Raw genomic sequence first — 26,442 nt, 5'->3', positions numbered from 1 at the left:
GGTGGTTCTTAAATTGTATGCAAGACCAGTTACAAAAACCAGAAGTTCATAAATAGAATATTATGAACTCCTGCAAAAACGTATTTAAACTAAATTTATTTAAATAATAAAATGCCGTTTATAAAGCCATACGTGCATAAGATATGTTCCATAAGTTTGCCAGTGGTTACAAACTGGAGCTTGCCATGAAGTGACGTAAATCATAGATTCGAGGTAAAGCGACGCCTGGTGAGGCTCTGTCAAAGGGGACTTAGTAGGGACTAAATAGGATGATGGACTGCAAATTGTAGCCATTAAATTTTCGCTTGTCGCTTTCGAAATAGCTCTAGTAGTAAGTCTCTTGCATTGCGAAGTATAGGTAGTGTCATCCTTATGGAACATATCTTATATACGTATGGTATGATTGATTATAAGTGGTGTAAAAGTCTTGATCAGGTATTTCAAAACTTCAATGCAATATCTTAAAAAGTAGATAAGAATTTCAAAAATTTGATACTTTCAGTATCAACCTCTTAAAAGTGTGCTTTAAAAATTTCTCAAGTGGTGTTAAAGTCTTGATCGGCATTTCAAAACTTCAATACAATATCTTTAAAAGTATTGTATCAGAATTTGAAAATTTTTTAACTTGCAGTGTAGAGTAAACCCTGAAAGTCTGCTTTTAAAATTTATAAATATTTAATTCAAACATTATTAAGTCTCTAAAGTTGAAATATCAATTCCATAAATAAGTTTATTTTGAAACATAAAATGATCTTGAGTTCCAGATTAACGCGAATCCATTAAACTGATTAAAAACACAACTCTGTTAAACTTTAGTTTTCTTTAACTTAAATACAGCATGCACTATCAGAGTTTTTAATCTAAAAAATCAATATTTCTGAGTGAAATACAATTTATCAAAAGTGAACCTATTCATCACAAAATGAAATATTTCGTTTAAATCCTATTTTTAAAAACAAACGTGTTTATTTATTCTGAGAGAGTTTGCAATGATTTTCTCCACGCAACAACTTCATTCCTGTCAGCGCCGCTACGCCTAATTTAGTCTAAACATTAGGCCTACTTCAGTGACCTAGTAACATTAAAACCTTTGTCGTGTCAACACTATATTGTATGTGTTTGTTTCCTTGCCCATATCTATGTACCTTCGAATTATATGAAGCAGACTATAATAAAATTTGACAATTGCACAACCAATTTAGTCATAAACAGGATGATAAAACTACATTAAAATTTTCGAGGACATTATAGGCAGAAAGTATTAACCTAAAATTATCAACTTCGAATTCTACCTGAAATAACCACACATTTTTCATGGATTTTTTTTTACTTTACTCAGATAAAAGTTTTCAAACATCTGCATCTACGACCACATAATAAATAGTATGTAGTTTCGCGGAACTTTGAAAAAAATATGAATGTAGCAGGCTGGGAAATAAGTCGGTTTCACTGGACAAATTCCCAGTTAAAATATTTCAATGTCCATGCCTGGTAACCACTTTATTAATAGTAGGTGGCTAATGACCATTTTTTAATTCAAATACTTTAGGTCTATTGGTCACATGTTCAGTTTTAAAAATTGCCTTATTTTCAAGAAAAATTCATGGTTTATGAAAGCTTAGACGTAAACCCAAGGGAATGGTCTCTCCATTCACACGACCTCGGCCGAGAAGTTAAAAATGCTCAACGTCACCACTTTCAGAACTAAAATCTATGGCAAAAATCTGTATGTAGCCTTGGTGTTAGATCATTCACTTGTGACGTAAGTAAAAACGTTTGAAATTTCGAGAACAAGCAGATGACGCTTGGACTAAGTTCTTTCTTTGAGATATTCAAGATCAAGTGTGGTGATCCTTCCAGTGTTTTGACTAGTTCCCATTACACCACAGCCCGAGTATATAACCCTTTGTCTGATCTAATACATGGGGTAGCATTGCTCGTTTAGCAAGGCGCAACCTGAGTTTTTCAAGATTACAATTAACTCTTTTCTGTAAAACAGAGCTGTTTGCAGACACTCTAACTTTTTAAATGATAGTTAAGGCAACGCACTATCAACCCCAAGAACCGTACTCATTATCGCAACCCAGAAAAGATTAATCAAAAATGTCTTGATTAGAATCAAGACCTGAAAAGTATCGATAAGACTGAGGTTATCACTTGACTGAAGGATCAGATATTAATTTTTCTTTTTAATTGAAACTTAAAGGCATGCTTAAGAAAAAACAACGTTCCATTACCGTTTTCCGTTGAAATAACTTATTTTACTGGTAATCAATTTCAAAAATTTACTTATCTCGGCTTTTCGACCACAATTCCATTCCCCGAAAACATTTTATCATTACATTAATTACTTTTGAGAGAGTACGTGTATGGTTTTGCGTTTTAAAAAGGTTCCTTAAGACATTACATCCCCATTCGTCCTGGCACGCTTTGCAGTGGAACATTTTATTTATTCTAAAAGAAATGGCGGTAAATTCAATAGGGACAGTAAGATTTTTACTCGCGGTTTTGCAAAATGATGTAATATCAAGTGTACTTTAGTCAACCGTCGTATTGTTCTTTCTCATAGTTCAGGGCATGATCATTGTTACTCCGCAATTTCTCTCTTTAGTTTCTAACAATGGTTAGAGACTATTTGATATGGCATGTAACAACGTTATATACATTTGTAAATTCTAAGTAGCACAAAAGGAAAAATAATCCAATTTTTTTATATTTTGGTTTGAAATAAATAAACTCATGATAGTAGTTATAAAGAACTGAAACTCAAGGGAATGACACCGGTAATGAGCAGCAAAATGAGAGGAAAGTTTGCTTCAGGTTACCAGAGGGAGATGGTAGTGAAAATAGTAATCTGGAATTTTGTTCCTTCAAATCTTAATATAATCATGAAAAATTCAAGTGAGGTGAAAGATTGATTTGGCGTGAACGAGTGGTCCGTGAAAATAGCAGATAACAGCGAAAAAATTCCCTTGGATCATAGCCCACTCGATCCATGCTCACGGAAGAAAGCTGCTCGCGCTATAGTCTCGAAAGGGTTATATGGAGCTTTTAACTATTTAAAGGCTGTTTTCATGGCTAAACAGACCACTATTACAGTTTTTCTTGTTGTTTTATAGCTTATTTTGACACGGTATCTCCCAAAAGTAATTAATTTTACTGTAACAATGTAATGATAAAATGTTTTCGGGGAATGGAATTGTGGTCGAAAAGCCGAGATAAGTAAATTTTTGAAATTGATTACCAGTAAAATAAGTTATTTCAACGGAAAACGGTAATGGAACGTTGTTTTTTCTTAAGCATGCCTTTAAGTTTCAATTAAAAAGAAAAATTAATATCTGATCCTTCAGTCAAGTGATAACCTCAGTCTTATCGATACTTTTCAGGTCTTGATTCTAATCAAGACATTTTTGATTAATATCTGTTCCTTCAGTCTTCATTTTAATTAAGATTGTTAAGAAACTGTTTTACATTTTCAAAATCTGCACTAAGCAGAAACATATATAAAGGTGACCGTAACTTTAGCTCAATCAAACATTTATTTGTAATGATACTTCAAAAACAAAAACTTAAATCATTAGAAGTTTGTAGTCTTATGATAATTAACGTAATACAATTTTTTACAATCGTTTATTCAAACGCGAGGCGCTCCCCTAAAAATTCCAGAAATAGGACCAAATTGAAAATTTTACACAATTTTTAAAAACGCTGATTTATGTCCGTTTAAGCTTTAGCTCAAAATTTTCATAAGCCCAATATGAAATTCGGATATCCTTAAAACTTCACAAAGACGATCCGTGATTGTCAATTTCAAACTTTTTGTAGCATTAACTATCGTCTGTTTGATATTAAGCTTAAAACCTTAAACACAATATAGCCAGGGCTACCCTAAAAGTCCACAAAGATGTTTCAAGATTGCTAATACGCCTAAAAAGTACCCTCTTCAAAATATGTAGGCGGAGAAAAGAGAGCGTGATCGAGTGGGCTATGCTAGTGGGAATTTGGGTAGGAAGTCGCGGAGGTTGGGAGTGACTTGGGACTCCAGGCATAGCCCATTCCATCACGCACTCGACAACGCAAAGCAACTCGCGCCAGCGTGTGAAATAAGGCGGTGACACAGGACAAATGAACAGTATAAAAATTGCTTGGTCCAGTCCAAAAATTAAATCGGAGGAACAGTGGTCCACGAGACTACTAAGAAAATTGAAGGGAAACTAGAGTCCACACATTAAAATAATAATATTTTAATTATCCACTTCTTTAGTTTAGCAGACGACGTGCTCTGGTCAATGGTCACGGACCAGTTTATTTATTGCAAGTCAGGACTCGGGAGGGTCGCTGGCCTAATGTCCAGTTTAAAAAAATCCTTATTTCCCACCCTGCGATGTGTTGCGCGTGATCGAGTAGGCTATGCTCAGAGAAAAAGAAATCTTCACTTCAGTCATAGCCCACTCGAGCAGCCGCAGTGCAGCGTCCAGTAGCGCGGATCGAGTGGGCTATGCTTCAGTTGGGAGTCCTGGGAATGAAATAAGCACAGAACACTGGACATTGTGCAATAAAATTTTATAATGTCCCATAAATATTTTAAACACTAAGGGGGTCACTGGACAGTTGACCAGTAAATTTTTCCGAAGTTCTGATAGTTTGATTTTGAAGACGCGGCACAATTTTTGCGCACTCCAGTGGACAATGTCCTATAAATTTTCCAGTCAAACAGGGGGTCGCTGGACACACGTCCTATATATATTCTACCCTGATTTGAGCAAATTAGATATCGGTATCCTGAATTAACTAGCGCTACTGTTACCTATGTTGACGATAGCGCGTCATCGAGTAGGTTATGCTCCGGGCAAAAGAAATCTTCACTTCAGTTCAGCGTGGGAAATAAGGCGGTGGCACAGGTCAAATGACCAGTTAAAAATTAAATCGGAGGGGGTCAGTGGTCTACGGGACCACAAAGAAAATTCTAGGGTATTAAACCAGGGTCCAGACATTATCTCAACTATTTAAATTCCACTTCATTAGTTTACCAGACAACGCGCCCTGGTCAATGGTCATAGACCAGTATATTTATTCCAGGCTGGCCCAATGTCTAGTTTGAAAAAAAAATCCTTATTTCCCACCCTGCTTCTGTTGGGAGTCCTGGGGCTCCTGAAGGCCATGCATATGACAAAGATTCATTTCTTATAAGCGAGAATGGCCAACTTTGTTGTGTAAGAGACAGCCTGGCAGCCCGGTATTTGTTTACTACTAACCTGTCAGGTTAGAAGTTAATACAGCCCTTTGAATTTAAATAATTAGAAATGAGAAATGTCAGACAGTCAGACAACACATTTTCTGGTTACCCTGATACTGTTATCCAGACTTTCCCTCTAATATATTTTCCCTGACCTTTAAAAAGGTCCATTTTCACTTTCCCAGACTTTTACCTGACTTTTCAGGCCCATTTTCAATTTCCCAGACTTTTTAGGACCATTTTCAATTTTCCAAACTTGTCCCAGACTTTTCAGGCCCATTTTCAATTTTCCAAACTTGTCCCAGACGTTTTAGGCCCATTTTCAATTTTCCAGACTTGTCCCAGACTTTTCAGGCACATTTTCAATTTCCCAGACTTGTCCCAGACTTTTCAGGCCCATTTTCAATTTCCCAGACTTGTCCCAGACTTTTCAGGCCCATTTTCAATTTCCCAGACTTGTCCCTGACTTTTGAGGCCCATTTTCAATTTTCCAAACTTGTCCCAGATGTCTTAGGCCCATTTTCAATTTTCCAGACTTGTCCCAGACTTTTCAGGCCCATTTTCAATTTCCCAGACTTGTCCCAGACTTTTCAGGCCCATTTTCAATTTCCCAGACTTGTCCCTGACTTTTGAGGCCCATTTTCAATTTTCTAAACTTGTCCCAGACGTTTTAGGCCCATTTTCAATTTTCCAGACTTTTCCCTGACTTTTCAGGCCCATTTTCAATTTTCCAGACTTTTCCCTGACTTTTCAGGCTCATTTTCAATTTCCCAGACTTGTCCCTGACTTTTGAGGCCCATTTTCAATTTTCCAAACTTGTCCCAGACTTTTTAGGCCCATTTTCAATTTCCCAGACTTTTTAGGACCATTTTCAATTTTCCAAACTTGTCCCAGACTTTTCAGGGCCATTTTCAATTTTCCAAACTTGTCCCAGACGTTTTAGGCCCATTTTCAATTTTCCAGACTTGTCCCAGACTTTTCAGGCACATTTTCAATTTCCCAGACTTGTCCCAGACTTTTCAGGCACATTTTCAATTTCCCAGACTTGTCCCTGACTTTTGAGGCCCATTTTCAATTTTCCAAACTTGTCCCAGACGTCTTAGGCCCATTTTCAATTTTCCAGACTTGTCCCAGACTTTTCAGGCCCATTTTCAATTTCCCAGACTTGTCCCAGACTTTTCAGGCCCATTTTCAATTTCCCAGACTTGTCCCTGACTTTTGAGGCCCATTTTCAATTTTCCAAACTTGTCCCAGACGTTTTAGGCCCATTTTCAATTTTCCAGACTTTTCCCTGACTTTTCAGGCCCATTTTCAATTTTCCAGACTTTTCCCTGACTTTTCAGGCTCATTTTCAATTTCCCAGACTTGTCCCTGACTTTTGAGGCCCATTTTCAATTTTCCAAACTTGTCCCAGACTTTTTAGGCCCATTTTCAATTTCCCAGACTTTTTAGGACCATTTTCAATTTTCCAAACTTGTCCCAGACTTTTCAGGGCCATTTTCAATTTTCCAAACTTGTCCCAGACGTTTTAGGCCCATTTTCAATTTTCCAGACTTGTCCCAGACTTTTCAGGCACATTTTCAATTTCCCAGACTTGTCCCAGACTTTTCAGGCACATTTTCAATTTCCCAGACTTGTCCCTGACTTTTGAGGCCCATTTTCAATTTTCCAAACTTGTCCCAGACGTCTTAGGCCCATTTTCAATTTTCCAGACTTGTCCCAGACTTTTCAGGCCCATTTTCAATTTCCCAGACTTGTCCCAGACTTTTCAGGCCCATTTTCAATTTCCCAGACTTGTCCCTGACTTTTGAGGCCCATTTTCAATTTTCCAAACTTGTCCCAGACGTTTTAGGCCCATTTTCAATTTTCCAGACTTTTCCCTGACTTTTCAGGCCCATTTTCAATTTTCCAGACTTTTCCCTGACTTTTCAGGCTCATTTTCAATTTCCCAGACTTGTCCCTGACTTTTGAGGCCCATTTTCAATTTTCCAAACTTGTCCCAGACTTTTTAGGCCCATTTTCAATTTCCCAGACTTTTCCCTGACTTTTTTGGCCCATTTTCAATATCCCAGACTTTTCCCTGACTTTTTAGGCCTAATTTCAATCGAAAAAAGTTATTAAATGAATAAATCTATATGGTTTTAATTATGTTGAAATGAAAGCTATTAAATCCATCTCTTTGTCATTCGGCTCCGTTAATTTCTGAAACTTACCAAAAACTAGTGTATTACATATTTAACCAAAAATTTATGTTAATTAACCAAACAAAAAACGTTATGAAATAAAGAGCCTGAGAATGGATCCCCTTAAAACCAGAACCAAGACCTGTGAGTGTTAGTTTGAAACAATTTTTGAAAATGAACACTTTCGTTTCTTTGATATTTACCTACAATAATTTCAGAAACTTTGAAGGCTTAGTTGCAGAACTACTGTAACACTGAACAGTGTGTTACACATTAAACATAAACCAAAATAAATATAATTTTAACTATACATCGTGTTATAAACGCCTTTAAAAAAAAACGCGCCCTCAAAATACAAAAGCTACGTTAGTATGTCGAAAATTAAGAAAACATGTTAGAGAACCAATGAACAGCAATCTTTTGCACGTTTAATACAAAATTTAAATTTAAATAATGCAAATATAGAATGTTATTAAATGAAAGACTATATACAGTTCTGTTTGTCATTATTTCCCTTGAAAAGTTGTCGCTAGCATTCAGCCAGCGGAGGGTTCATCATCAAGGTGTAAAATTTACCACTACAGCTGATTGATGTGTCCTAGCTGTCACAGATAATAATGTAGTAATTAATTGATCTACCAGTAAGATTAATAATTAATTTGAACATACCAACAGTATTCGTATTGTCTAGCTTTTATCTCAACCGAAGTTAATGTTGCCTATTCCTATAACATCAACAGACAACATAACGGCAACGCTACCTTGACCGAGGCTTAACGAAATTAGCTTAGCGAAATTCGTTAATAATAAAATATTCTGTCTGCTTTTAAATTTAAAATTAATTTTAGTAAATTTCATTGACGTTTTTTGTTGTGAAAACAATAAAAATCATACGTAATTAGCCTCCAGTTTAATTCCAAATCCAAAATTTTAATTTTAACCGACAGCTCAAACGCCATGTTTTTCTTGCTTAATATCCCGCTAACGGCGTGAATCACGACACAAACGCCGTAAGTCCAATATAAAAAATGAGGGCTAAAATGCTTGTCTCTAACAGTGGTAAAACGCCGTAATTCCAATACCCAAAACAACGTAAGTCAAAGTATGTGTTAATAATGATAAAAATCAATACTTAAACTTAATTTATCTTAATGAAACTAAGGGAAGGCACATCTATGGACTGTTATCTTTAATTTAAGATGGTTCCCAAACGTAACGAATGAATATTTTTCTTTATACACGATCCCAATTAAGGTCATTTTTCAATAAAATCCCGTGTTATCTCTATGGAACAATATAGTATCTTTCACCAAATGTCTGATTAATTTTATGGATTCTAAAACCACCCTTAACAACTTTTTTCTTTATAGAATTAACTATTAGTTGGATCTCTTTGAAATTTTAACCACAAAATTAGGGCCCGAATTTTAGTTCACTGGCAAAATTTCAAAGCTGCAAACACAATACGAAAAAAGTTACGGTCAATCAAAAAACCCTCCTTTAGCATTAGAGGGAGTATCAGGTCTTATCTAAGAGAGCGACCGCTCTCCTAGAATAAATTAATGGTTGATAGTAGCCGTAGGAGATTTAAAGTTAAAAGGAACCCATCATTCATCTTAACTTAATCTTAATTTCGTAAAAAGACTATTTATAATCTTTGATATATTATAACTTTATTTTCATCTATTTATATTTACGTCTCTTATTATATTGCGTAAGAAGGAGGTCATTAAAAAGGGTCAATATTTCTAAAGCTTCCGACATAACACCGGGCCGCGAGTCCTGGACAAAGGAGATACAGAGGGGGTGTGGCATCAAGGCGCTTAAAATATATACCACCGTCCTTGTTTTGCATTCGCTATAAAAATCTATATTTTTAGACGCTGTTGTGGCAAGTAAATTGCTTTTAAAGAAAGGGTAAAATAATATGCATCTGCATATAGAGGCTTTGCGTTTGACCTTTTGACATTCTCAGAGCAAAAAATATCATCAGAGTGTCTGGTATAAGATCATATTGATAGAGTTCTACATTTGACAGTAATTACTGTGAGTTGGTCGTAGCTTGATGTCTGTTACACCTGGTGATACCCTCTCAGAGGTTTGGTACAGTCTGACTAAATATTAATCTACATTATAAAATCTCCCATGTATTCTGGCGTAGTTATCGAACAATACCTTTCAGAAGGGTCTAGCATTATGAAATATAGCAAATGAAAACTTATAAAAGATTATAAACTAAAGGTCGGATTTAATCGGTTTGAAAACAAAGTATATCTTTTTCTAATAACAATTTAATGAAAATGCTTTAAGAATGTGATATCATCAACATCTCTAAATAAGTGGCAGTGTTCCCGCCAAACTCTCTTATGTACATTTTATTTTTTCAAGTAGAAGGTTGAGAAAACCACCAGACCATAGGACCAAGTAGAGATTGAGAAAATCCCGAGACCATAGGACCAAAGAGGGTATAATGAAGAGGAGTATCAAGATGGGCTTTGAACGTTTCATAGGGTTTTCCGGACTAGAATTTTTCCATTTTTAATCGAAAGAGCATATAAAATAATGAATATATCTATTGACTCCAGGTTTCTATCTACAATTTTAAAAAAGATACAGTTCAATCTCAGAGCTTCTACTAAGCGTATGCAACTTTTTGTGCCTCCTTATTGGTTGAAATATGGTGAATGAGGAAGATTTAACGCATAAATAAAACAGAACAGCAAGATCTCCTAAAATGCCTTGCCAAAACTGTTAGCTTCTACTCCACTTCCTTATACCCTCTTTAATAGGACTATACTACCAGAAGGGGATAATAGAAGAAGGATGACACTCTGTATCCTCTTAATACTTTAGTTATGTAATTCATGATTCTTCCCAGGCTCATGCACCTTCTTGTTTGCTTTCCTGTTCATCAAACTTCAGATGGGCATCGCACCGTGCTAGGGTGAATTCTATAACTGTCTGGTACCAAGTCCACAGCAATCAACCCACAAACCTTGATTGCCTTGACGTGGGACAAAAATGCACAAGCGCATTCACCTTGCTTGGCAAATAGTTAAGCGCTAGTAGATGAGGGAAGTATTTATCGCGTCTGTCATTCGGTTTAGTAACCTTGCTATAAAAAAATGTTAATATGATGTTGGGAAGAATCATGTTACAACTACCCCGCCCACTTTGTGCTATAGTACACTTCTCTCGAAGAAAAGTATTATATATTTCAGATACGACCCATAAATTGTATTTAAAATCGATTTCTTAAACCCAAACGCCGCTGAATTAAGTGCTTTTCCGTGCACATCTCCTTGCTATAAAAAAAGAAATTCGATAAATATTTTTGATCTAGATTCCACGATGGCGCGAAAAACTACTTTCGTAAAAAAGAAATATTCGATATTTCGGTTTTTTGGCTTTTGACCGGATTTAGCGCTGGTCTGTCTTTTGGGTTCGTGTATACTACAGCAACTCTTATATAATACAAGTGGGCAAGAAATAATATTCAACTCGTGACAGGAGAACCACCACCAGAGAGACTATTTACTTTACTGGAAGGCATTGTCAAATAAAAGAGAGCGTAGAAAACGTAACGTATCTGACATTTAGCCGATTCCTTTTCATAATATTTTTCTTGCCCTTTCCATGATGGTTTTGCTCTCGTTGCATGAGGGTCGATTTTTCAATTATACCCATGACGAAATAGAATAAACCGTCTTTGGACATATTTCTAATGTACACAGAGCCTCATTTGGTCATCACGCGATGAATTCACCACCGCACGCTCAGTAAAGTCAGTATGAGACCAGAGATAGATTTAATTTCAGAAGTAGGAATGGAGAACAGAGTAATCTGGTCGCGCGTCAAAGTCCCGGACCCCCTTCCACGGTACGGAGGGGTATGAAAGAAGAGGCGGGTCATAGTGACAGAGGTAAAAAGGAATTACGAATTTTTCGCCGTCCCAGTCAGCAACGTCATTAAGACGTAATTAAAGTGAGCCAATAATAATTTAAACTTTTCGTTACGTATTGGAGGGAGGGGCTCTTTACTCTTTACTGGGGTATGAGTCGTACTGGGTTATGAGTCGTACATTCCTATTTCTAAAATTCAATTTATCCCTGATTAGACTTATATCTCTGTCAACATGGATATGTATAAATACTACGTAATGGATTACCATCTCTCTTATTTTCCTCAAGGCATTTTTGCTTAGGCGCCCGTTTAGCAGAGAAAATAAAATAACTTCCATCCCCCACCAGAATTATGAGGGAGATGGAAAATCGTGTTTTCTCTCTTTGCGCGTGGGCAAAATTTCAAATTCACCACTCAGGATTCTCCGGAGCGTTGTAGTTTCTTTCCCCCCACGATATATAGCTACTTTCGACTCACATCCGCTAGTGTATCGCATATTTGGTGGCCAGCTTTGGAAAGGCCTAGTTGGTAATACATAATACGCAGTATTTATACATATCCATGGTGTCAAAAAGCCAAGAGTGGCGTTTGTACCGAGGGGCCAGATACTCTTCGTAATCGGTGTCACTGTACATGGCTGTTCCTTTGACTGTACTAAAAGGGTTACGGGTTTTCTTAAGCCTTATGTTTAACAGCGCTGAAATTATTACGCGTAATCATTGGTGTACCGGGACTGAGAGTGATTAGCTCCAAGATTTACGCGTATATACTTATATTAAAGTTGTAAATCCATCTCAACCTAAATTAATTGGTTGCAGCATTAATTGATTGAAGTTATTTATGTTACTTGAGCTACAAGAGTGGATGCATCTTCCACCTAACTACGCATTACATTTCTCAGCTATCAACTAGTAACTGTTGTCTTTGATGAATTATAAAGAAAATTATATGAATTTTTTTAAGAAAAATCTTATCCCACTTGAGACTGAAAGATCAGGGCATCGAATCCTTTCAATATAGAAAAGATCAAAGGCTTAAGTGTTCCAGCTGCACGTTAATAAAGAAGGCCATGAACCAGAATCATTAAAGTTTTGTTGCAAATACAGGGTGTTTCTGAAAAGTCTGACATAAATTAAGGGGGATGTTCTTTGGGCTATGTTTAGCGGAAAATGTTCTATGACATTTTGACGTCCGGGCTACTGTTTTCAAGTAAAGATTGATTTGAGTATTTTACGGGTGACCCCTTAAATTTAATTGAGAAACTGATTTAGACAATGATTTCTAATTTAATTAAGGGGTCATCCCTAAAACACTCAAATCATAACTCAAAAACAGTGGCTCGGACTGCAAAATGTCATAGAAATTACATTTTCGACTCAAAATCGTGCACCCAAAGAACATCCCACTTAATTTATGCCAGACGTGTGTCACGTGTGAGTTGCTGGCAATAAATTAAAAATGAGCTTTAGTTATTTAGTAAAGAATTCAAACTAACCTCCTGGCTAAGAAATAAATTATTTAGCCTGCTAATTAAAGAGTAACGAGCCGCTTAAAAGGCAAAATAACCAAGCCTTATGGGATTATTTAACATTTTTGATTGTCAAAACAAAATGATTTAATAATAACGTAACTATTCAGACTTCAGAAAATTGCTAAAGCTCCTCCGACATCTAAAAAATGCCTTAAGGAATACACATATTTTTCAGCTTGGAAACTTTAACTTGCCATTTTCTGGGCCTTTCTGCTTGAACTAAAGGGGAGGAAGTGTAGAAACCGACACCACTGACGTCAAGTCTTATGTATTAGAACTTCGATGTCAAGTGACTTTGACGTACTATCGACCTATCCGCGCCGAACCGAATGTAAACAAGTTCTCTTTGCATCATATAAACGAGTAGACTGTTGTCCTACATATGTGAATAACCAATTATACGCGAGGAAGGAGGAGCTTGTGGTTTAACGAAGCTTTAAGCCCTTCCCCTTACCTTCAATCACATATAAATATGGGGTACATGGCTTCTTAAAGATTAGAAGAAGTAGAAGAAATCTATGTATTCCTGGTACCATCGTGGCATGTGCACAAGAATTCCCTGTGTCGCTTTTACGTTTTCTCAGCACGGCATTAACAGTGTCATGTTTAAATGAAGAAGTATATACTTTTACACGTCACTAGACCTCTAATATTTCAGAATTAAAACTAGGCCAGACAAAACGCTCTTATATACAAAATCATTATTCATATAAATAGCATATAGTCTGGTCAGGAATACATGCAGTTAATTGGAATCATAATGTACCGATTTTCTCAACGTATCTATATGTGCGGGTTTTGTTTGAAAAGCTGCTAGTCTTATAACGAATTTACCTCGCGAATAATCTATCTCGATGCGCCTTGCACCTTGCTACCAACCAATGAAATGACAGTTATAGAAGACGTCAGAATTATGAGCAGTGACGGATAGAAATCTATCAAGCCCGGCCTGCAAACCCCGCATAGAAATTAGCGATGAATACATGGGAGAACAATGATTACTTTTAGCTCTATGGATTCCTGGTTTGGTAAATATGTTATGATGAAATTTGTTTGAAGGCCTAAATTGTACTACTCTACCGTTGCTTTTCATTCATATCGCGTGCTGTAGTTTTGTACGCCTAGAAACTCGTCTCATAACATCATCGGGTATATGATGACGTGTTAGTCAAGTGCTCTCGCGCATGAATAAAACCAGAAGGGGATAATAGAAGAAGGATGACACCCTGTATCCTCTTAATACTTTAGTATTGTAACATGATTCTTCCCAGGCTGACCCTTTTGTTTGCTCTCCCGCTCATCAAACTTCAGATGGTAACTATCGCGCCGTGGTGTGATAACTGTTTGATATACTAAATCATTAGCAATCAACCCACAAACCTTGATTGTCTTGACGTTTGACAAAAATGACCAAAAGCGCATGCGCCTTGGTAAATAGTTAAGCGCTAATAGAGTAATAATGAGGGAACTATTTATCGCGTACGGGATTCGGTTTAGTAACCTTGCTCCAAATGTTAAGTTGATTTTGGGAAGAATCACGTTACACTTACCCCGCTTTGTGGTTCACTTCTCTCCAACAGAAGTATTACATACTTCTAGTAAAACTAAACGGCTGTTTTAGTGTTTTGTTTATTAGGTCTTCAACTGGTCTATTAACGATCTCGAATAAAATTCAACAGACAGTCTAGACGATGTTATTAATGACCAAACAATGATTCATTCAAGTTCTTAAGTTGGCACGCATTAATTTTAGATTAAAGTAAACCTAAACCTCAGAGCGGGAAGTTAGACCTGCTTTAACCTGTTCTCTTTTAAGGTATAGGAATTTAGTTTTGTTATTACAGTGTTAAAGAAATGAACGGAAAAACTTGCATGAAAGCTTAAGATCTTTGAAATTTGATGCTAAAAACAATCACGGAGGTTTTTTCAATTTTCATTATCAAAAATTAGGTTTAATACTAAAAGTTCAAGCGAAGTTTAACTTTAGCAGAACTTATAGACTTCGGGCTTTCTTCAGTCAATTCTATTATCTTAATTCAAGTAGCAATTCATGTTTTGGCTAAATGCGATTCCTTCTACAGCAACCTGAACTTAATGACTAAACTTTCTTTACTTTTCAAAAAGAAAAAGAAAAATGTTTCCTTCGAAATAATGGTGCTTTTTGATCGACCATTTGGTCAGTTGAAAGCTTTGAACCTACCTCAAATAACAACACTGCTTTTGTCAAAGCTTTTATCCAAGTAAACAACTAACTAAACCGTTTATAAAACTATAGCAAATTCCAGATTCATCATTTATCCTTTACTATAGTTGAAAAATTACAAAACTTTACCAAGACTTATACAGTCACTAATAAAATCTAACCGCATCTTGCGTTGAACATTTCGAAGTGTTTTGAACTACTTTGGAGGAAAAAACTACGTAAGACGAAACATAATTGCAAACGTACACAGAAGTTTCTAAAACAATATAGATAAGAAATATTTCGCACAGTAAACCTAACATCCTTATCACTCTCTTGGGTAATAACTACTAAGAAACCCTGCGCAATTGCCAGTTTGAACCTGCAAATACGCAACTTTAACACCACTGATAGTGGCTATACCCTCAATTAATTGCAATTGAACAATTGTATATTTCCAAGCATTAATTTCCAAAGCCATACACGTAAAGTGCAAGTTTCACCCACAATATTACATACTATAACGGAAGTAAATACAACTTCCTGAATTATCAGAAGCACTCCATCGCAAAACTCCCAATTTTTTCCGCTATAATCCGGTTTGCGAAACTTAAACCAACACCTTACCGTTCATATTCGGATCAAATGACACCCGAACTTTCGGTGATTTTTAATCGAATTATTATTTCGACTCATCACCAAAACTTAATCACCATTTAAAAGAGGGGTGTTGGTGGAAAAAGGAGCGCACCACTTTGTAAAATTGAAGAAATCTCGAAGTCGAACTCGAAATCGAACCGCACCGCTTTTCTTCTCTCAATAAAAAAAAAGAACAAGAAAGGCGCGAACTAAAAGTGGTGGTATAGAGATACGGATTCAGCGCGAAATACTGTCCCGGCGCGAGGAACGTAGGTAAGAACCGATTGGTTACGTACACGTTTCAGTAACACTGCACCGGAGCTTCTATCACAGCGGTTGTAGCTTCTCCTGGAACGGAGATGATCCTCGCCAGCTAGCGATATATTCTTTACTCCGCTGCATCGCTCACATTGGTCGCTAGGTGGCCAAGAACTTGCTACGGTCGATAACATATGCGTTTTGTTTAGTATGGGTGGTGGTGTTGTTATACCCCACCACATTTGAAATTTAATATTTGAAATAATGTATGGACCTCAGGTTGAAGGTTAAACTTCAGGAGAGACACTTAAAGGTGGTTGTGTGTGAGAAGACAGGAATTTCCTTTTCTATTTTAAAACTGTCAAATTGAACATTTATATTATTTTTTATGATGGAATTTCTATAGGAGGGTTCTCTATAACCTTCTGATAAAAATGCTAGATAGCCGAGGGGCTATTCACCCAGATTAAGGGTTACGACTAATTATTTTATCATTGTATATATTGTAGGTCAGTTAAGGTACAACGTGGCCATCGATTACGCTAAGTGACACTGACTGGCCCCTCGAAGATACGGAAAAGTTTTTTGGATCGTTATTTTCGAGAAAGTTCAAGATTCGTAAATGGTCAGAATTGAGCGAGCCAATTCCCAAAAGGCCTACCGACGGACATAGCCCACTCGATCCACGTTCACGGACGCTACGCTGCTCGCGAGTAGCTTGTGTCGTGATGAGCGTGATTGAGTAGGCTATGCTACGGAGCACTGTTTAACAATTTGCACATCCTTAATATTTGTTATCCAGCTGTTGTTATTTAATAACTTACCGCCAAAAAGGGTAGTTTAATTTTTTAATATCTAAAGTTTGGTTTTCAACAAATTTGGATCGATTTGAACGGAGGTCAAAAGTTAAATATATACTTTTGTAAGTTTTACATGACGTCAGGCGCCTGCGGGGTTTATCATTTTAATTCAGAACAAGAACTGAAACGTTGTCTCCTAGACAGCTATCACTACAGAGGGCTAATGAATATTAGGCAGGAATTGCATGCCCGATTGCACTAACCTACTCTTTTACAAACCCTGTTTCCTCTATTTCCTTCTGGTTTTACGAGCCAAAGAATGCACGTTTTCCAAAAAAGAAAGCATTAATGTAGAAAGCTTTTAGAATAAAGTATATTTTTCAGTTTTCATATCTAACCCTCGTTTTTAACGAAAACTAGTCCTTCTTTGCAAAAATTCCTTTACAACAGCAAAATAATACTTTTTGAAAGGGTATCACCTGCTCAAGGACCATCCTTGATCTGTTTGAGAACAAAGATGTTAGGGACAATTTCAAAGAAAAGGACTGGTAACATTGAAGCGCTATCTAACGCCTTTGGATCCACATACCGGATGGTATGGCTACAACAACCGGTATGTGGATCCAATGGCGTTAGATAGCGCTTCAAATAACATCCGGTAGGCCTATGTGTATACAAAGGCGTTAGATAGCGCTTTTTGAAGTCGTCTCTAAGGTCTATGTTGTTCACATTTCTGTAGAAAACAAATGTCAGACCCCACAACCAAAAACATTCACTATCTCTTTGTAAAATCCCAAAACATTCTAACCATTAATTACCTTCATTAGAAAAAGTATGCTTAAAGACCGCGCAGAAAATGGTATGTACGACACCTCGGGTAATGTAACGAGACTCTGTGGAGACATTAAGAAGACACTATAGCCTAGTTTTTAATCTCAAAAGATAAATTCGTTTATATGATATCACATTTTGAGCTTCCCTTTCCAAACGCCTGAGTATTTTTAGTACACATAATGGAGAAAAAACAGGAAAAACACAAACACACGTACACAGGTGTACCTATACCATGACTATAACATCTGTTATGTTTCGCAGGATGAAGCGTTGGCTAGACACTAGTGTTCAGGTGTACTTTAGTAAAAAATGGAAAGCTAAGGTGTATTAACACGCAATTTTAATCCTCGCATGAAAGAAAATAGTGCTTATCGAGTTCTCCCGCACATGTAATACAATGCTTTAGTTTCATAAGTATTACAAAGTTTTGTAAAAGTAATAGTGATTATGAAGAAGGGGGTAGAGTCAGGGGTCGTGTGTTTCCATGTGCCTTTGTTAGTGGCTGACATTCTACATTGCTAAATCAAACTTGAAGACTAGACAAAACACGTCTCCCAAAAATAGGTAGCCAACCTTGAATGATCCATACTTGTAGCTCGGTGACTGATCACTTTTTCCCCAGAACCACTTGACTTACGACATTGACAAAGCGAGTCAAGTAGCTTTAGTTCTTGTTTTTATGTGTTATAAATAACTACAATACTTGATAAAACTATCAGTATTTAGCATCGAGTGTTTGTGATTATTTATTCTTTGAGGAAAAAATATATTGGGAAGTGTAACGATTAAAATATACCTTATCGCAGAAATATTACATCACCTTCTAATTAATTTCCACGTAATTTAACTGCGATAAAATCAATAACGATCCTTTAATATTTGAAGACTAACGAAATTACGAATTTCATAATTATTTTCCCCCTTAATTTTCAAACATAAATAAACCAGTTTAATAGCTTATTTTATTATTTATCTGGCAATCATTAAGCTCACGCGATTCAAGTTTTCATTTTGTGAATATTACTTTAATATTAATGATGAATAAAGTCAAGCCTTCCTAATTATAATTTTGAGTCCGAAAACAGCTGCCTTAGACCTTGAAGGAGAGAGAGAGAGAGAGAGGGATGGAGTCGAACCTGCATATCTATAACGTTGCAGTCTGTACCCCCACCTACGGAACGACAACGAAGTCCTCACAGCATCCTCAGCGGCGTTTAGGTAGGGTCGTACGGTACGGAAACGCTGAGAATGCACCCTGTGTCTTAAAAATAGATGCTAGTTGACGCTACGCGGCAGCACTTAACAATCGCCTACCGAAGGGTAGGTAGTGCGCAAGGTACACAGGGAGACTTAAAGTTGCCGTAGGTCGCCAATCATCATACCGCTCCATCTTACGTCTTTTCTCCCTGCTTAGACGCAGATGCACTCATAATATATTTGCAGTGAACTTTCGACCTTCTCCGTTCAAAACGTCGCGGGTCATTTCTATTATATATCGAAATTCTATACTCAAATGTATAAGTTTAAAGAAGTTGCTATATTAAAAAAAATCTTTGAATGATTCTATATTTTAAAATAAAAAAAGATATTTTCAGAAGTTAAAGGTTCTCCTATAAATTCCATTAAACATTTTCTGCTGATATGGAATCAAGAAGCGATATCTAGTTTACCAGGGAGAAGGTTTAAGATGCCTAAGTGTTCGTGGGCCATAGTCCCAGTCCCCCTTTCATAATACAAGGGGGACGTAAAAGAAGGCCGGCCTATTCGCCTCTCCTCAGTCGAAAAATACGTAATTTTCGTCATTCACGTCGCGCTGACGTGAGTTTTCAAGAACCAATGAGATGTTGGTTGAAATTTAGAGGCGGGGATTAACTCCGGACCTACGTTTGGACTGGAGATAAAGCTAGAAATGAATTATTTCTTCTCCTTAGTAAACTAGATATCGCTTCTTGATGGAATTTTAAAATCAAAATCAAGTTATTTCTAAAGATTTCGGTATTAAAAACATACGTTAGGTCTGTTAAATATGAGAAGAATCGCTTTAAAAATTGTTAGTGTAATTTTAATATATAACATCCTCTTTTGAATGAACTGCATTTCGTCAAATACCAAAAGTATTGTTTGAATTAAATGATCTCAAAACTTCTTCGGAACTATTTCGCGATTGAAAACTGTATAGATAACCCTTTTCTATCTATATTTCTAGGAATGACATAAGCCTAACGATATCCTTTCTCCAAAATCGGATTGTACCCTTGATGAAAAAAGAAAGAAAAAACTTTTAATTAGAAAATTAATTGCTTCGTTCATGTTATACGCTTGACTTCTCTCTTTTGCACCGCGCATTGAGATCCTTGTTTGAGGAAAGGTATTGGTATGAATGAGAGTAAATTAACATGAAATTATCAGTTAAATATCCTTTATTACTTCAACACGAAAAACGTCTGTCAATAACGCTAAACTAGTTTCATTGTTTACATCTTAGAGTGATTGAAAATTACTTCTAAATTCAAGATATGTTGAATCAGAAATACAAACAGCTAATAGTAATCATTGTGCCGCTCAATATCACATGTTAATTTCAACGCGGGTTTTTGAGCCGGGCTTGGGTACTATACGTCGCGCCTAATAATTCTGATGTCTTTCAAACCGTGAATCCGTGATTTCATTGGTCGGTAGCAACGCGAGGTCAAGTGTGCATGCGCCAAATTCATTATTCGCGAAGTAAAATTCCTCATACCATAAGTTTATAAGATATATTCCGCAAGTATGACACAACTTATGCTTCGTAATGTTAGAGACTAACAGCTCGAGCTAGTTCGAGAACGACAAGCTACCACAACTATACACTCGGTTTTGCAGTCCATCTTCCTATTTAGTCTGTCCTAAGTCTTTGATAGCGCCTCACCAGGCGTCGCTTTACGAGAATCTATGACCAACGTCACTTCATGAGAAGTTCTTAATAACCAGTGACAAACTTATGGAACATAACTTATGAACTTATGCAGTCTCACATGATGATTAGTCTAGCTCTTCCCAAAAAAATCCGCCTATATAGGTGAGTTGAGAAAATGGCTACACAATGAATGGCTGTTCCGAGAATGACAGATGAAGAGATGTTCCAAGTTCCATAAGAACTAAAAACTTCCGAATAATCAGTTTCTTTTCTTTGCCAATGCACGACAAAATTGGCGCGGGTGGAGGCGTTGTTGGATAGTTCAGTATTTATGTTAGCACTTTCTTCTTAGTTCTCTCTATACTTTCCTTTTCTTTCTCGAATCTCAATCGATTTATTTCTCCAAGAGTTCATCGTTGTAGACGAAGTGGAAGGCCCCATTCCCAAGCATCGTTCTACCCAGTTAAGCTTTAGAGCTTTGCTTTAATAAAGAACCTCTATTGGCCTCTGGACGGTGGTTGTCCCGGAACCGGGTACTAACTCCAGATACTTGTATAACAAATTCTTCCGACGACAAAGTTACCCTAGTGAGTGATAAAGTATGGTGTATTGAAAGATCTTTGTTACGGTGTTCACCATGGTTTCTTTTTAGACCTTAAGGTATTTGAGCCAAGAGGACTTGGCCTCTCTGAACTGAGTATTTCTAAGGGGCTTCAAGTGTCCGATTAAAAACCAATATTGGAAAGGTATTACGGTATAGAGTGTAGTGGGTTTACGCTTTGATTTTAGGATCTGTTAACTTCAGGATTTGATGTAATGAGCCATAGCGACAATGGAGGTATGTCTTCAACTTTAAAAGAGGTAAAGACTTCCATAATTATAGTATACTTTTCTTTCAATTTAAGTTTAATTATTTAATCAATATCTTTAATATCAACGCCGAGGGTTTTGGATCCGGTAGGGTTTTTTCTCGTCTATTCTAAAGTTCATTAATAAATTTATGATAGTTAATCCCATCTGGTTTACATTAATGGAACAATGCTAAAGGCGGCCTGGTCTATTTTTGGCGGAAATTACACATTATCAGAAGGGGATAATAGAAGAAGGATGACACTCTGTATCCTCTTAATACTTCAGTTCTGCAACATGATTATACCTAGGCTCATTCCCTTTTGGTTTGCTCTCCTACTAATCAAATTTCAGATGGACATAGCACCGTGGGGTGAATTCTATAACAGTTTGAAACTAAATCCTCAGCAATCAACCCACAAACCTTGATTGCCTAGACGTGGGACAAAAATTCACAAGCACAAGCGCATGCGCCTTGACAAATATTTGAGCTCTAATAGAGTAGTAATGAGGGAACTATTTATCGCGTATGTGCATGATTCGGTTTAGTAACTTTGCTCCAAATGTAAAATGATGTTGGGATGAGTTATGTTACAATTACCCTTCCGCTTTGCAATACACTTTTCTCGAAGAGAAGTATTATATATGTTCCGAGGGTGAAACATCTTTACAGGCGTTCAATGGGATTCTTATGCTAGCCTTTCAGCCTGGTGGGTAACTTTCCCTCATTACGAGTGTTCTTTAAAAAGTTTACTGATTTTAAATTATAACCTTGTTTTAAGTACAAAAGCTAAAAGACGAGTTTTATTTGTTTTCTTAAGGACAATATATTGTTGTATCTAGTACATGCCTTGTTGCAACGGCTAAGTTGAAGAAGTTTGCCTTGAAGGTTATATATTGCGTATCTCCTTACTACTATGCTATTATCTTATTGCACCGGTTTACGACACAATTTTGACAAGACCATGAAGAGCTTAAATAAATCTCAATCACACTTTGTTACATCAGGAATTCATAAAAAATAGTTCATAAGATATGTTCCATAAATTTGTCACTGGTTACGGAGAGCTTATCATGAAGTGACGTAGGAGAAACGTCATAGATTCTCATAAAGCGACGCCTGGTGAGGCGGCTGCCAAATTAACCGAATGTAGCCAATTCTCGCTTGTCGTTCTCAAACTAGCTCGAGCTTTAAGTCTCTAGCATTACGATGCATAGGTAGGTGTCATACTTATGTAACGTATCTTATAAACGTATGAAAGTACCTATACCAATTTAGCAGTTTCCCATCTCCATTTTAGGACACATTACAAGTTTCTTTATCAAATACTTTCTGTTAAGGTTAAAGTTCATACTGCAATATCTAATTTGCCTATATTAGAACACGCCCAATACTTGATACTACGTAGATACACGGAATTGGTCCTTTCCCAATTACATAGATCCCTTTCAGTTCAAGATCATAAACTTTCAATACATTCTTGTGTAAGCGAACTGTCTATTCCAGATCTACACTGTAATTATTAGATCTCATAATAACTCCCTTTTAGCGCCAGGAGGTCTGAATGAAAACCCCGCACATATTCTTTTATTATTATTGCTATTATTCGCTGGCAATACCAAGCAATAACTCCGCCTCCTTCATTCTATACCCCGCAATTCAGGCGGGATCCAATTTCGAAATAGATTTTCCTTGCCGAGTGTTCGGAATATAGAAACTTCCTTTCTCTCTTAAAATATACAACCATAAACTTTATTAACCTGCAACTATACAGTTGATGCAATCCCCGGCTCCGCCGTAATTTATACTAAACGTTGGAACTGACCAAAAACGTTACATTTCTGCAAGAGTTATTCATGGTTGCAGCACTGGTCGCAGTCACAAACGGAAAAGCTATCGTTTTAATCCGCTAGGGGTGGCCACGGTGCAGAGAATTGCTGGACATATTCCGTAGTTCCCTACCTAAACGCAAGTGAACCATCGATTTTGGTTTTAGGGTTAGAGTGACTCGAAAAGAGAGAGAGTGAGAGAGAGAGAGAGTGAGAGAGAGAGTGAGAGAGAGCGAGAGAGAGAGAGCGCGCGAGAGAGGGAGAGAGAAGGAATGCTGTTTAAGTCCCGAAGTGAACGCTCCATATTCCAGCTATAGCTGCTACTATGAGCAAAATAACACAGTTCAGTTTTACCAAGGATAACTTATCCTTATCCATTGTGTGAAATTATTAATTACCGGTAATTTACGGCGGTGTTTGGTAAATTACCGGTAAGCTACGAACGTTAAATTAACGACGCAAATCTCTAATTAATTAAAGACTGAAGTGTGCCGAAGCTGGTAATGTAAAGTAGTTCAAAGCGTAGTAGCACTAGCACAAGAGTGGACATTTTGAACAATACCTTTAACAAGGCCTAGCGATGATAGCTTGGTAAGAATTAAAGAGGCATTAAACTTCAAACTCTTGTGCTGTTACACTTTGAACAACTTTACATTATAAGCTTAGGCACACTTCTTCCTTTAGGTACACTTCTGCTAGATAAAGGCTCATTAACTTTATTAGATTGGAAAGTATTGAAATTGTCTAAACAAGATGGGTATGTCTGATATGTCTTACTCCACATGTGTGCCAATTTCCTTGTTTTAGGAGACAATCAATGTTTGGAAGCCCATATCCCAGAAACTTAATGTTTTAGACCACATGTTCTTCACACTTTTCACTCAGTCTAACACAAAGAAAACACCATTAATTTTTGGCAGACTTATCGGAAACACCCTGTATATCTTATAGATGGGTCATATGGCTTTTGGGCTTCATTGTTCTGCCATCTTTAAAATGGCGATCGAAAAAACTAATAAAAATGTCACGGCGGGCAACGGAAAGTGCCTTTGCAACTAGTTTTATAATAAAAAGATCCACAATTAATCACTTTTCATTAATTTAACGATAAGGAAGCTCTAATTAATTCTAGGAGAGCGATAGCTCTCTTAGATAAGACTTCATACTGCTCTTAATGTATAAGGAGGGTTTTTTGTTTGGATGTAACTTTTTTTGTATTTGATTTTGAGTTTCTTTATCCTAACTTAACGCTAATCGATAACACTAATTCAGAAAACATTAGAGAATAATAAAAAAGAAACGTAAAGAATCAAATTCCATTAACTAAACTAAGAAATATCTCGATCGTCTTTCATATCATCCCTCCTTGGAAAGGGGAATCCTGCAATTGTTCTCGTATTTTCCGCCTTGCAGATGGTAGTCTCGCATTCTTTGGCCGACTTCCGAAATAAGGCGTTATACCTTTCGGCCATTGCAAATGTTTATGTGTTATAAAAATGACCGGTACTGCAGCATCCCTTGCAGTGGTTTTTTTCTAAGGCGAAAGATATCTGGAGAACAGATGCTTTTTTGCGAGATTCGAGAGATATTTCCATGCATCATGCCTTGGTACGAGAAACAAGGCCAACCATGCAAATCTGGGTCAGGTTCCAATTGCCTCATAGATAACCCCAAAGGGAAATACACTTTTCTTATGTAAGAATCGAATCTGCTACTATACTCGGTACTATTATTTATATGTACAGGGTGTTTCTGATAAGTCTGCCATAAATTAAGGTGGATGTTTTTGGGCGATTTTGAGTCAAAAATGTTCTATAAAATTTTGCCACAAGGGCAAAAGTTAAGATTGGAGCGTTTTACGAATGACCACTGACATTTAATTAAGAAACTGAAAGACAATTATTTCTAATTTAATCAAGGGATCATCCATAAAACACTCAAATCATAACTCGAAAACTGTGTCCCTTAGAACATTTTCGGCTCAAAATCGTGCACACAAAGAACATCCCCTTAATTTATGGCAGACTTATCAAAACACACTGTATATTTTAACACCACAATTTATTACCTTTATTCACACGGCTTTAAGTATACCAGCAATATAACGTTTGATTATTAATATTATTCAATTTTTATATACGACGCTACAGATAATTTTAATCATAATCTTTCATTATGAATATTTATGAGAAATTTTATATTAAAATATTTGTTATATACATTTTATCTTGCACTATATAATGTCACCAAAGTTATTCATCCCAAGTCAAGTAGATTTATTTTAGTTTAAACTTAGTTATTACGATTTTTTTAATTATTTTAAACCAAAAATAGCGTGTTTTACTTCAATTAAGACTTTAAAGAATGTTTAAGGAAAGCCAACATTTAGGATTGAACTACCTATGTATTTCCTACGGGCGCCTGTAGAAATGTTTAGCCCGCAATACACCAATGCTCAGAGAAAAAACCGAATACAGGAATTAACTGACAGGATTACAGGTTTATAGGTTTATTAGGGGCGCCGTACAAAGTACACCCCTTTAGAACGGGGCGGCTCTCCTGTTGGGAGAGCTCAGCAATGAAGAAAACAAAAACAATATATACATAGGATATGATACAAACTAAAAACTTAAAGCAAAAATTAAAATTAAAACTTAAAATTAAAAGTTAAAATTAATATTAAAAGTTAAAATTAAATGTGGCATTTCATCACTCCTAAAAGAGAGGAAACTTGGCTTGTGTTCTACATATAACTGTCTAAAACAAACGTTCGAAGAATATGGCGCTAGTTACGTTAATAACAAGCCCCCAAAATTTGAAAAGCTTTCTATACTGCCATTAAACACAGCATTTGTAACCTAATATACCTCGTCTTTTGAACCGATTAAACCTTTCATCTGATTGGTCGAATTTCATCCATAAAGCCAATTGAAGTTATGCATAACAAACCCATATATTGCTCATTTCTATAGTTCCCCCATTGTCATCCCAATCGTGCCTACTCTCGCTGTTATTTGGCAATATAATACAATGCAAAGTTGAACCAATAATAATATCATGGGGTTATAGTAGATACAACAGAATTACAATAGACGATTGCCAAATTTCTAATAATCTATATTGTAATTCTTTCTAACAATTGCAAGTTTCAAGCCCACATGCATCTGTATTATATTGATCAGTAGTTCAAAGAAAGAAATCCGGAGATTTTATAACCGATTTTTCCATTAATTATAAGAAATAACATCCATAAAATATCTTCGAACGGTTTTAAAATTCAAATAAGTTTGAGATTTCATAT

General features: G+C 36.4%; 1 protein-coding gene and 1 long non-coding RNA gene across 2 annotated transcripts in view; both read right to left on the bottom strand.

Annotated features, from left to right (window-relative positions):
- SLO2 (slowpoke 2) overlaps positions 1-26,442 on the bottom strand; it is a 167,853-nt gene that overhangs the window by 29,313 nt on the left and 112,098 nt on the right. The gene's annotated exons all lie outside the window — the stretch shown is intronic.
- On the bottom strand, positions 7,814-8,945 carry LOC149690208 (uncharacterized). The gene is made up of 2 exons (XR_016383660.1): positions 8,089-8,945; positions 7,814-8,021 (listed from the first exon to the last, which is right to left on the bottom strand). It is a non-coding gene; the product is annotated as an uncharacterized LOC149690208 (long non-coding RNA).

The sequence above is a fragment of the Phalangium opilio genome, unplaced genomic scaffold (assembly GCF_054372755.1).
Source record: "Phalangium opilio isolate 3A_F unplaced genomic scaffold, DU_Popi_V2 ptg000031l_1, whole genome shotgun sequence".
Classification (NCBI taxonomy): Eukaryota; Metazoa; Arthropoda; class Arachnida; order Opiliones; family Phalangiidae; genus Phalangium; species Phalangium opilio.
The sequence above is the reverse complement of the archived record's forward strand: the minus strand, read 5'-3'. Positions and strand labels throughout refer to the sequence as shown.